Below are 12,547 nucleotides of genomic sequence, written 5' to 3'. Positions count from 1 at the left end.
AAAGGAAGAAAATGTTCCAGATAAAGAAAGAATAAAAACATTAAGAGAATATGATAAATATACGGTGCGCAAGTCTACTGCAGGGTTAATTTTCTGCAATCCGATTGTTTTGCTACGGATTTTTTTACAGATAAAGTGTCATTTTGTTCTAAATAAAATGCTTAATAAATTTTGTATCAAGTAAAAATTTTATCAAACTAATAATCACAAAGGTATTGAAGATTAAATAATTAAGATGGACTCCATTTTGAAATTGTTGAAGGTGACATTTTCAAATTTTTTTATTTTGTTGGATAAGGCACTCGTCTTAGATTTGCCAAATTAATATAAAGTATATTTAATCGTTCCTGAGAAACATTTTTTTTTTTGTTGAACAAAACAGAAGAAAAACAAAACAAAATAGGACTAATATTGATATGAACATTTTTGCGCGTTTTGATGTCCTGAATAAGTACCTGAAGTTTGGAGAATACGACCCGGAACACTCCGTTTAGAGCTACCTAGAAATATTTATAATTTTTTTTTTTTTAATTATAAATGTCGGACCTAAAACGCAGAAAAGCTTTTTTGAAAATTTTGTTTTTCTTATATTAGCCTTTATTGAAGGATGTTAGATTTAAAAAAACTTTACATAAGAAAATTTGTTAAGTTTAGCTTATATATGGATATTTTTAGAAAAGTTTTGCATAAAATTTATTCCCTATTTTAAAAAATATATATATATTTTTTTTGATCTAACCCTTTACATTGTTTTCCGGGAAAGTCATGTAATTGCAAGCTTTTTTCATATTTTGTGATTTTCCACTTCATTAGTTCATAGGAAAATATAACTTAACGGCAGAATATCTGTAAAAACAATCATTTTTGCAGTTTATTTCAAAATTTGAAGGAAACATTAAAATATCCTGTAATTAAAACAAATTATAAAATTAAAAAAATTATTTTTAAATTTGAAATAAAGTAAAATGCGATAAAAATTTGAAAAAAAAATGGTTAAGGAAGCTACGGCTATATATTATAAATATGAATTCTTACGATCTAAACGAACTGATATAAATCTAATGTAATTAATCTACTAAAATGTGAGTTTAAATGAACGATATAGGCAAAGAAAAATTTTACAGCAACGATGAATTCACAGCCAACGGTTATAAAAATTACATTGATACGATAATTTTTAATTTTGATTGACGGCAGGAAATTCGAAAGTAAAACCAAAAAATAAAAAATTATGAGATGATAAATCAGAAATAATGATTTGGCTTACCAAATGAACAGCAGCAGTTGAGGTAAATACAAAGGCACGTCAGACCCCAATGAGGTTATGAATATAAAGCTGTGGAAAGATATTGCGGCTACATATCGTACGTTCGCTGTTAAATAGAAGGACCTCTTTTTTTCAAGATCTAATTTGTTGACATGGAATAAATATTAACTGAAATTTTTTTTTATTTAAAGCATATTAAATCTTTCAAATATTTTGTTTTTAATGCAATTTTACATATTTTAAAAACTGTGAAGTATAAAAATAAAGTTTTTAAACAAATACTAATTTAATAGGATTGAATATTGTGATTGTGCATTATTGTCGCGTCGTCAGTTAATCAAAAGTCCCGATATACGTTCCAGAAATTTTAATTCTCCCACATTTATTTCGATGATTTTCCACCGTTTCCAGCTCATGAGTCGATACATCGAAGTTATCTGGAGACTTCGTCCGTGAGATCGATGAAAGGAGAATCATGCTCCGGCATGAACTGTGTATCATCATGGTCCACATCTTTACATGTAAATCAGAGACCCTTCTATAGTTACGTTCAAAAGCATCAGTTAATCAGTAACATTCCGGAAGGTATATTTACGGGAGTGCAAATATTGGCCTTAATTTTGAATATTGTCTACGCAGTGGCTCCAAAAAAATTCTTTGAAAATGGCTGAAAAATGTAAACAATTAAATTTTATATTTTAGTATGATGAAATTATTTATTAAATTATTTAAAATTCTGAAATATTAGATTTAGTGGTAGGAAATTTAATATTATTTCTAAACAGTTTTTCCTTATATCTCAAAAACCAGTTGACCAAAATAATTGAAATTGCCTTAAATTTCTTTTAGCCGAATTTTCGATCCCATCGGAGATTGAGAATCAAAGTACCAACATTGATTTATTTAAGTATAATTATTTTTTAACCTTGTTAAAAGATTTAGAAGAAGCAATGAATGGCATGGATGAAGTCCTACGCCAAAAAAAACGCATGAAAATAAACAAGAACAAAACGAAAGTAATGAAATGTAGCAAAAATAATGTAAATGGACCATTGAATATAAAAATAGGAAGAGAAAAGATTTTCGAGTAGAAGAATTCTGTTATTTTGGAAGTAGAATTACTAAAGATGGACGAAGCAGGAGCGATATAAAATGCCAAATAGCACAGGCGAAACGAGCTTTCAATCAGAAATATAATTTGCTTACATCTTAAATTAATTAAACGTCAGGAAAATATTTTTGAAATAGTTTGGGGCGTAGCTTTATGTGGAAGTGAAACATGGACGATTGGAGTACCTGAGAAGAAAAGATTAGAATATTTTGAAATGTGGTCTGTAGGAGAATATTAAAAAATCCCTTTCGGCACGCCGGAAGGCGGAAGTAGATTTCACCGGTGCTAAGTAAGGGATAAAAAAGATTTCCACCTTAAAGTTAAGAAAAATTTCAAATTTACTCAATACGACAGTGGTTGAATATGAAAACATTTTTACATGTTTAGCGTACGACAAGCCCGATCTACAATTCCAGCAATATTTTGGTCACCTCTTGCCGTAAGGGTTGGTCGTATCAAAAATTGTTTCTAACAAAAGTTTTAGGTAATATTTAGAGGACTAATTACCACTTTAAACCGATACGATACTGTGCTATTATGAGACGTATGATTTTTTTTGTCTTCGAAATACCATTTTTTCCATTCCCTGGGCCAATGATTGGAGATATCAAAAAACTTTACTTAGATAAGTTATAGGCCCTTATTCAAAGAATAGTAGAAACTTTAAATGAATTCGATATTTTCTTGATAAGAAAGTTATAGCGATATTTTGTTTTTTTTTCGAAAAAGCCCCCCATTTTCACTCCAACGTTCCGATTTTACCCATTAACGAACTCACCGAGACTTTGGATCGTCATATTTTATGTATCAATTTGAAAGTGATAGGCGCAAAATTACGACAAGAAAGTATTATCGTATCCACGAAGTGTTATCGTATCCACAAGAAAGTAAAACGTGTATATATATATATATATATATATATATATAACTTTTGAACTGACGTTGGTTTTGGGGTCTGGGGAATGTGCAATGCGAAGATATGTCGAAATTTTCCGTAAGTGGAATCATGGTATCCATTACAATAGGTAACTTTCTTATGAAATCTACCTAAAATCAGATGGGTGGATAAAGTGACAAATGAAGAGTGTTGCGGCAAATCGATGAAGAAAGAAGCATTTTGAAAAATATAGTTAAAAGAAGAGACACTTGTAGTCCACATATTAAGACATCCTGGAATAGTCGCTTTAATATTAGAGGGACAGATAGGTGGGAAAGATTGTGCAGGCAGGCAACGTTTGGAATATGTAAAATAAATTCTAGGGATGTATGATGAAGAGGGTATACCGAAATGAAATGACTATCACTAAATAGGGAATCTTGAATAGTTGCATCAAACCAGTCAAATGACTGAAGACAAAAAAAAAAACTACTGTTTTTATTATAATAAGTTTTATTATGTCACTAAAACACAAATTAATGGATAATCACCAGACCCTCAATTTATTAAATCTTTTCACATTAAATCATTTTTCTTTTCGTTGTTTAAAAAAAAGAAGAAAAAATCCAAAATAACATTTTGAAAAGGTTGTGATCCCTTTCAACGAAGAGTAATAATAGTAAGTGGAAAAAAGAACAGAAAAGTATTTTATTTTGGTATTTCTTGACAACATAAAAAAAAAATATTGGGTATAAATTCATAGAAAGAGTAAAAAGTAAAAGAAAAGAACTCGTTGGAAAAAAATATGAAAAAAGGACGGTATTGAACTTATGAATTTAGCTGGGGTGGGTTTGATATAGGGTAGTAACTATGGAATGAGAATGTTTAAGGATCTGTTATATCAGCAGAAAATGTAATAGTGTCAAAAAATACAAAATTGTTGCTGCCAGTGTCATCATCCACTTATATGTAAGATAACGAAAGAATCTCTTAAAAAAAAATGTAGCGGTAGGAATAAAGTAAGAAGGGATAAATGGTAAAGTGTACGGGGGGGGGGTAAATAAACATTTAAACAGTTTTTTTCGGAATTTTTTATAACATAAGTTTAGGTACCGGTAATTTAAAAACGAAAATTAAAAAAATATATATATACAATAAATAATCGTTTATGATGTTTTTTTTTTTTTTTTCTTTCCGTAGCGGAAGAAAAAGTTCTGCCAGCCGCCGTCAGGCCCGTACTGACGGCAGTGCGGGGCTCTCACCCGCTAAAAAACCTCCCCCTTCTACCATGCAGGGGCCGGATCTAAGCCATATGGTATATACAGCCCCTGCATGATCACCCAGGCACTCCACTATCCGAATCCGTGTGACCGGAAGGCGTCCGCAGGGGGCGATCGACGAGCGACGACTCCGAGGAGCCCCCGCCGCCAACTCCCAGAAGCTGGCCTCCCTCGATCACCCGTCATCGAACTCTAAGCCTCCATATATTCGCATCAACTCAGCCTGCCGTCGCCTCTCTTCATTGGCCTTCTCTCGTATCAGTGATGCGATCGTAGTCAAGACACACTCCTACTTGTTGCCATTGCTGAGCATTACCTCGATTACATTGTTAGCCCCCTCCACACCCTGACCCTCGAGCACTGCTGCTCTGCTGTATCCAGTCCACCTCAATCGTGACAGCGACTTGCATGGCACCTGCCCATCCTGTACAGGTAATCTCGAAAACATCCATGTCCAGACAGAAACTGGGTGAATTCGTAGCTTGTATTACCGTGCTTTCGCTCCACCCAGTTCCTGACGTCTCGTATGAGCCCATAGGTCCACCTTCCTTTGTCCGAATCTCGCCATCTGTCACGCCAAGCCATGTAGAGACCGTCAATTGCCTTCTTTCTGTCCCCTCCATTCACTATTGCAGCTGTCATTTGCGCTTGTAAGTCTATGGGCGGTACTCCAGTTATAACCGAAGCCGCCTCGGCGCTGTCGTTTATCATGTTAAAGATATATTTGTAACCATACAATATTTTTTAACTTTTATCTTATTACCTTCAATCCTTTTTCTTAATCGGAAAAGAATAAATTTTATCTTACAAGTTTAAAAATATTTCAATACGTTTTTATTGTATGTTGCTAGGCAATCTAACTAAAAATATAATAATTATATTTTTATTTGAGAAATACATCCAGTATTAAATAAAAATTTATGGTTTTAATTTACATTAATTTTTTAATAAAAACACGGACTTGTTGGATCATTTTTAGTATTTAACCTTTTTAAATGTTTTAACATTACTATCGGTTATTATTCAAAATAAATCAAAATCATACAAAAAGACTGTTGCCGTAGATATAGTATTATGTAAATAAATCGTTCATTGATTATATTTTATCCACATTTTAGAATTAATAATATAATAAGTATTAAATATAAAAAAGTTTATTTATTAAAGTTATTGTAATCGTTGACAACCAATGGATTTTTTGAATCCATTTATGTGAGTGATTCCAGTAAGGATTAAAGGTCAAATAAAGCCAGGAGAAAAAAGGCATGTAGGTCGTTTTTCACGACTATATAAAGGTATTTTATATAATAGTGAAAAAACCTATAATCAAAATTGCTAGTCGGATACGAAGTTAGAAAATTGTTGAATCTCTGACCAAATTTTATTCTGCTCCCCTCTCATTGTTAGGCTCATAATATTGTCGATATTACGAATAACGTTTGACTGATGTACCCATAAGTGTGACCCATAAGATGGGTCACGATAGGATGAAATCCGCGGACGGTCAAAAAGTATATTTTCTCTAAATTTTCCTGCACAAATAATAAAAAATTTGTGTAAATATATTAATGCACGTGAAAAGTGGATGTCCTTAAATATTTTGTTGGTTGAAATTTCTGATTTATTCTTAAGGTTGCTAATTCTAATTTTTACAGTGTTATAATTTTCATGATTTAAAAACAAATCATTTCATGGAAAAAAATAATCTAAATTATGTTTTAGAAATATATATTTCTTCAATTTCTGATTTAATTTTTTTTTTTTTTCAGATGTGAGCACTACATTTTTTTTTTTTTTGTTTGGGGCGAAAAACGCCTGAGCGTTATCATCGCCCGGAATTTTTATTAATAAAAGGGTAAAATAACTCCAAAATAATAAAACTAAGGTGTACAATTAATATTAACCATACAATAAAAATTATTAAAATAAAAGTCAAGAAATTAAAATAAAACTCAAAACTAATATCGCAGACAAAGTCTTTAAAATATAAAAGTTAAAATAATAGAATAAAGAAACTATCTAAAACTTACCTAATTCCGATGGGTTGTGCAAAAGGCTCCCTTCTCGGATAATAAAATTAAAGACATGAACCAAAAAAATCAAAATTGAAAGTAAAGATTAAAAATTATCAAAAACTTCTAGCAAAAAAATATATATGATAATATTAAATATTTTGCAGTAACCTGGTACTATGCAAAAACAGAAACATCCGATCCAAAATTTCGTTATTATTGTACAAGATGAGGATGTTTCTAGGTAGATTAAACTTACGACGCAACGCCGCATAACATATGCAGTCCACAAGAATGTGGGTGAGCACCACATACATGACTTTCTTATACAACTATTAAATTACATAAACACTTTTTTTTTTAAGGTGAAAAGTAGATAAAATTTTATTTCACTTGTGATATTTTTTATATTTTTTTTTTATTATTATTATTGATTTATTATTTATCGTAATTTTTTTTATAATCAGAGGTTAATAATTATTAATAAATCAATTTGTTAAATTTTTTTTGTTAAAAAAAACAAGTTAAAACAAAAGGAGATGAAACTGATTCGAACCGATGTACTTTCTCCTTGTAAGATCAAATTATTTCAATAATTAAAATTTCGTTTGGCTATAACTCTGGAACCGATAAAAATAAGTACCACTTATGATATATCATTGAAAGCTATCAATAAGGGCTTATTACTGGAGTTAAGAAAAACTCCAAAATTCATTTTTTATTTTTTATTTTGGGATTTTTTGAACACTTCTGGTTCAATCGATTGCAATCAAAAAGGGAGGTGCATAACTAGATGTTACAATAGTCCTTAATCCAAAAACATCCTATGTATTGAGTTATGTGAGATACATACATACGTACGCAGAGACGTTGCGCCGAAACTAGTCAAAATTGATTCAGGGATAGTCAAAATGGATATTTCCGTTGAAATCCGAAAAACGAGATTTTTCGCAATTACAGTACTTTCTTATACATCGTACAAGGAAGTAGAAATGGGCTGTTCATAAAATTATCAATTTTTAAATTACTATACACCATCATAAAGTGTAAAATTAAACCTTAATTCTAATTAATCATTTTACTTTTGTACGATATCTTTTTAAAATTGTGACTTTTAAATGTAGAAATATAAACGTGATGTAGGATACCGTAAAAGGTAAGAAATTAAATTTCATTACTTTGTAATTTAATTTATTACCAGTTCTAAAAAAAAGTATTTTTATTTTCCAGTCAAAGGAATAGTATAATTTTTTTATGTCGCAGGCTATATAAAACACATAGTGAATGAAACTGGAAAAGCTCATATCAATAATTCTGATTATGACTGTACCGTCTCTGAAGCTAAGTTACGTTCTTGGTAAAATCGTATGCGTACTCCTCATTTTGTAGGGGCTAATTTTACGATTTACGCAGCTATGTCCAGTTGCCAAAAATAAACGGCCGGGATATACAAACAGACAAATTTTCGCATTTATTTATAAGATGTATTGATCAAAATAGAAGATTTACTAGTTTATAATTTATTCCTTACCTTTTTTTTAACTCATAATTATCAATTCATTAAACACTTTTTTCTAAATTCATATTATTTTATCTGCAATGGATAGGATAAATGGAAATGGATAGGATAAATGTAGATGTAGTAGGAATTAGTGAGGTTCGGTGGGAAAAGGATGGCGACTTTTGGTCAGGTGATTTTAGATTAATTAACTCAGCTTCAAATAATGGGCAGGCAGGAGTAGGGTTCATAATGAACAAAAAGATAGGGAAGAGAGTAGAGTTTTTCAAAACGCATAGTGATAGATACAGGAACCAAACAGCAACAGTAATAATTGAAGAACATAAGAAAGAAGCCGTAATAAGAAAGGGAGTCCGACAAGGATGTTCCCTATCTCCGTTACTTTTTAATCTTTACATGGATCTAGCAGTTAATGATGTAAAAGAACAATTTAGATTCGGAGTAACAGTACAAGGTGAAAAGATAAAGATGCTACGATTTGTTGATGATAAAGTAATTCTAGCCGAGAATAAAAAGGATTTAGAAGAAACAATGAACGGCATGGATGAAGTCCTACGCAAGAACTATCGCATGAAAATAAACAAGAAGAAAACAAAAGTAATGAAATGTAGTAGACATAACAAAGATGGACCACTGAGTGTGAAAATAGAAGGAAAAAAGATTATGGAGATAGAAGAATTTTGTTATTTGGGAAGTAGAATTACTAAAGATGGACGAAGCAGGAGCGATATAAAATGCCGAATAGCACAAGCGAAACGAGCCTTCAGTAAGAAATATAATTTGTTTACATCAAAAATTAATTTAAATGTCAGGAAAAGATTTTTGAAAGTATATGTTTGGAGTGTCGATTTATATGGAAGTGAAACTTGGACGATCGGAGTATCTGAAAAGAAAAGATTAGAAGCTTTTGAAATGCGGTGTTATAGGAGCATGTTAAAAATCAGATGGGTGGATAAAGTGACAAATGAAGAGGTATTGCGACAAATAGATGAAGAAAGAAGCATTTGGAAAAATATAGTTAAAAGAAGAGACAGACTTATAGGCCACATACTAAGGCATCCTGGAATAGTCGCTTTAATATTGGAAGGACAGGTAGAAGGAAAAATTTGTGTAGGCAGGCCGCGTTTGGAATATGTAAAACAAATTGTTAGGGATGTAGGATGTAGAGGGTATACTGAAATGAAACGACTAGCACTAGATAGGGAATCTTGGAGAGCTGCATCAAACCAGTCAAATGACTGAAGTCAAAAAAAGAAAAAGAAAAAAATTATTTTATCTGTTTTTGCAGGAATTCTTTTTAATGAATTTTTTCGTTTACATTTTTCACCTCATCATCACCGATGTCGTGTTATGCTTTCTAATTCTCCTTTTGTAATAAACGATAATACTTTGTCATATTCTCATCATTATAGTACACAGTTTGTGAACGATCCCAATAAAATAACTTTATTGCAATTCTACGATAAATTTGTCTCTGTAAGATGCTAAATCTAATCTAGAAATCCAATAAAACTCAGTTCAGTAGTTTTATGTTACGTACGTATTATATTAAATAAAAGTAGCAATTTATTTATTATCTATAGTCTATGTATGTATGTACTCGTATATCTCTATAGAGTTATCAATAAAAAAAAATAATGAAATTTTGAAACTATACTCACTGACATTGATTCAGAATAATAATAATAAAAATAATACTGTGTTTCAACTGCAAAATAAAATATCTTTTTCAGGTTATAAACTGTATAATATTGCTAGAAAATAAACTAAATAACAAAAGACAATGCTAATAAAAACAAAACCTTTCCAGTTCTTATTTGATGGTGAATAAAATGTTTGGACTTTGTAGTTAAAGCTATACTATCACTCCCGGAGCTCTTTTTCCTTCATTCTTTAACTCTTTCTCTCTTCCTCTTTTATTTCTAACACGATTTTTCTTTTTCTACGACGACTCAAAAGAATTACTCCTTGACTCTTACGTCTGTTGTTGGAATTGTCACTGTTATTTTTTTTTTTTTTTTTTTTACTCTCTTCATCTCTGAATGCGGCTGCTATTCGTTTAGTTTTACTTTTTAAGCTTCATAAAACAACTATTAACTCTCTCTTTTTATTCTTCATCTCTTTCTTACACACACGCGCGCGCGTGCACACAGATATACAAATAACTATATCTATTCCCGTTTTCCTCTAACATTTACACCCTAAATTTCATTTTTTCTTTTCTTTTTTTATATTTAAGTTATTGTAGAATGTCTACTTTAAAAAATAATATATATATATACACTAGCTCTGCATGGCATGCCTCCGCAGCTAGTCCCTCCGGGCGGGTAATCCTAGGGGCGGCGTCTAGGAATTCTATTATTAGGTGTCCAAAATTGATTACCTCGTGTAAAAATGTTTTTTTTTTTTTTTTTTTTTTTAATGATGAAGATTGTTCACGAAAAAAGGGTTCGTCATCGTTCAGTTAAGCACTCTTCCTCATTATGAGGAAGAGTACAACTGAGGACGTGGTTTCCCTCCGCCGGTGGCGTTCCTGATTGTGACTTGATAATGCCTCGTGAGACACCATGATAGGACTGGATGGGAGTGCGGGGTTTGTCCCCGGCTCCTGCACGGATCGGAATGAGGCTATGTTTCCCTTGCTATGTGACCTAAACTGGTCGATTTATTTGGATGTAGGTCTGAATTTCTATGTTGCGACATAATTTTGTTTGCCAAGACATAATTTTGATTGGTATAAGTGTTGCACTGACTTACCTTTTAACTCGTTCATTTTCTGAGGCATTCACCGTCACGAACGTGATTGGGAGGTCCAAAATTGATTACATCTTGTGTAAAAATTTTTTTTTTGAATGAAGATTGATGAAAGAAAAACGAAAAAAGGGTTCGTCTTCGTTCAGTTTTGCACTCTTCCTCATTATGAAATAAGTTTTACGAATTATCGTAATACGAAGCAAACCTTCCAACAAAATATTAATGGTGGGCCGACAAAGATATCTGGCAAAGAATGGTGGTGGGCTGGCCGCCCACCACCACCACTCTAGACGCTGGCCGCGTCTAGAGGTGGTCGGCGGGGGCTCCTCAGAGTAGTCGTCTGTTTATCGCCCCCCCCCCAGGGACGTCATCACCGCCGTTCTGAGTCGGCCCGAGCGGTTGCACTGGGACTGTGTACATGCCATAGAGATTAGGTCTGGTCCCCGTGCGACTAGAGGGGGGTTTTTACCCGGTGCGTGCTCCGCACAGTCATCAGAGCGGGCCTGGCGGAAGCTGGTAGAACTTTTCCCGTCTCCTGCGGAAAATATTTCAATGATTTCTAAATGGATAATCGATAGTATTTTCAGTATCGATTTAATCGAATTTTTATTTTTTATTTTAGCCTCCGGTACCACCGTTAGGTATTGCTTCAGATGATGAGATGAAATTACTATTTTTGTAGCTATTTATCGAAAATAAAGATCTGCTAAGATAATGAATGAATGAATTACGGTAGTAAAATTTATTAATTTATTTTATAATTATTATTATTACTGTTGTAACTTACTATTACTACTGTTTATAAACATTTAAGAAAAAAATCATATGGTTTTTTGACGGGCAGTATGTTCAATCATGTAAGCATATTCCTTCTTTTTGCTCGCATTTGTTGGTGCTGCTTCCTCTTACTTATAGTTTATAAACATTAAAAAAAATTTTATTGATGGGCAGTATTTTTGATCATGTAAGCATGTTCTCATCTAAGGGGAACGCACACAAATACAAATGCCCTTGTTAGGGTAGGATGTAAATCCACTGTTATCTATGTGTCTGTTACTCTTCATTTTTTTTGTCTTCAGTCATTTGACTGGTTTGATGCAGCTCTCCAAGATTCCCTATCTAGTACTAGTCGTTTCATTTCAGTATACCCCTACATCCTACATCCCTAACAATTTGTTTTACATATTCCAAACGTGGCCTGCCTACACAATTTTTTCCTTCTACCTGTCCTTCCAATATTAAAGCGACTATTCCAGGATGCCTTAATATGTGGCCTATAAGTCTGTCTCTTCTTTTAACTATTATTTTTCAAAATGCTTCTTTCTTCATCTATTTGCCGCAACACCTCTTCATTTGTCACTTTATCCACCCATCTGATTTTTAACCTTCTCTTATAGCACCACATTTTAAAAACTTCTAATCTGTTCTTCTCAGCTACTTCGATCGTCCATGTTTCACTTCCATACAAAGCTACGCTCCAAACGTATACTTTCAAAAATCTTTTCCTGACATTTAAATGAATTTTTGATGTAAACAAATTATATTTCTAACTGAAGGCTCGTTTCGCCTGCGCTATTCGGCATTTTATATCGCTCCTGCTTCGTCCATCTTTAGTAATTCTACTTCCCAAATAACAAAATTCTTCTACCTCCATAATCCTTTCTCCTCCAATTTTCACATTCAGTGGTCCATCTTTGTTATTTCTACTACATTTCATTACTTTTGTT

The sequence above is a fragment of the Lycorma delicatula genome, chromosome 11 (genome assembly GCF_047948215.1).
Source record: "Lycorma delicatula isolate Av1 chromosome 11, ASM4794821v1, whole genome shotgun sequence".
NCBI classification, from domain to species: Eukaryota; Metazoa; Arthropoda; class Insecta; order Hemiptera; family Fulgoridae; genus Lycorma; species Lycorma delicatula.
Note: the sequence above shows the minus strand (reverse complement) of the source record.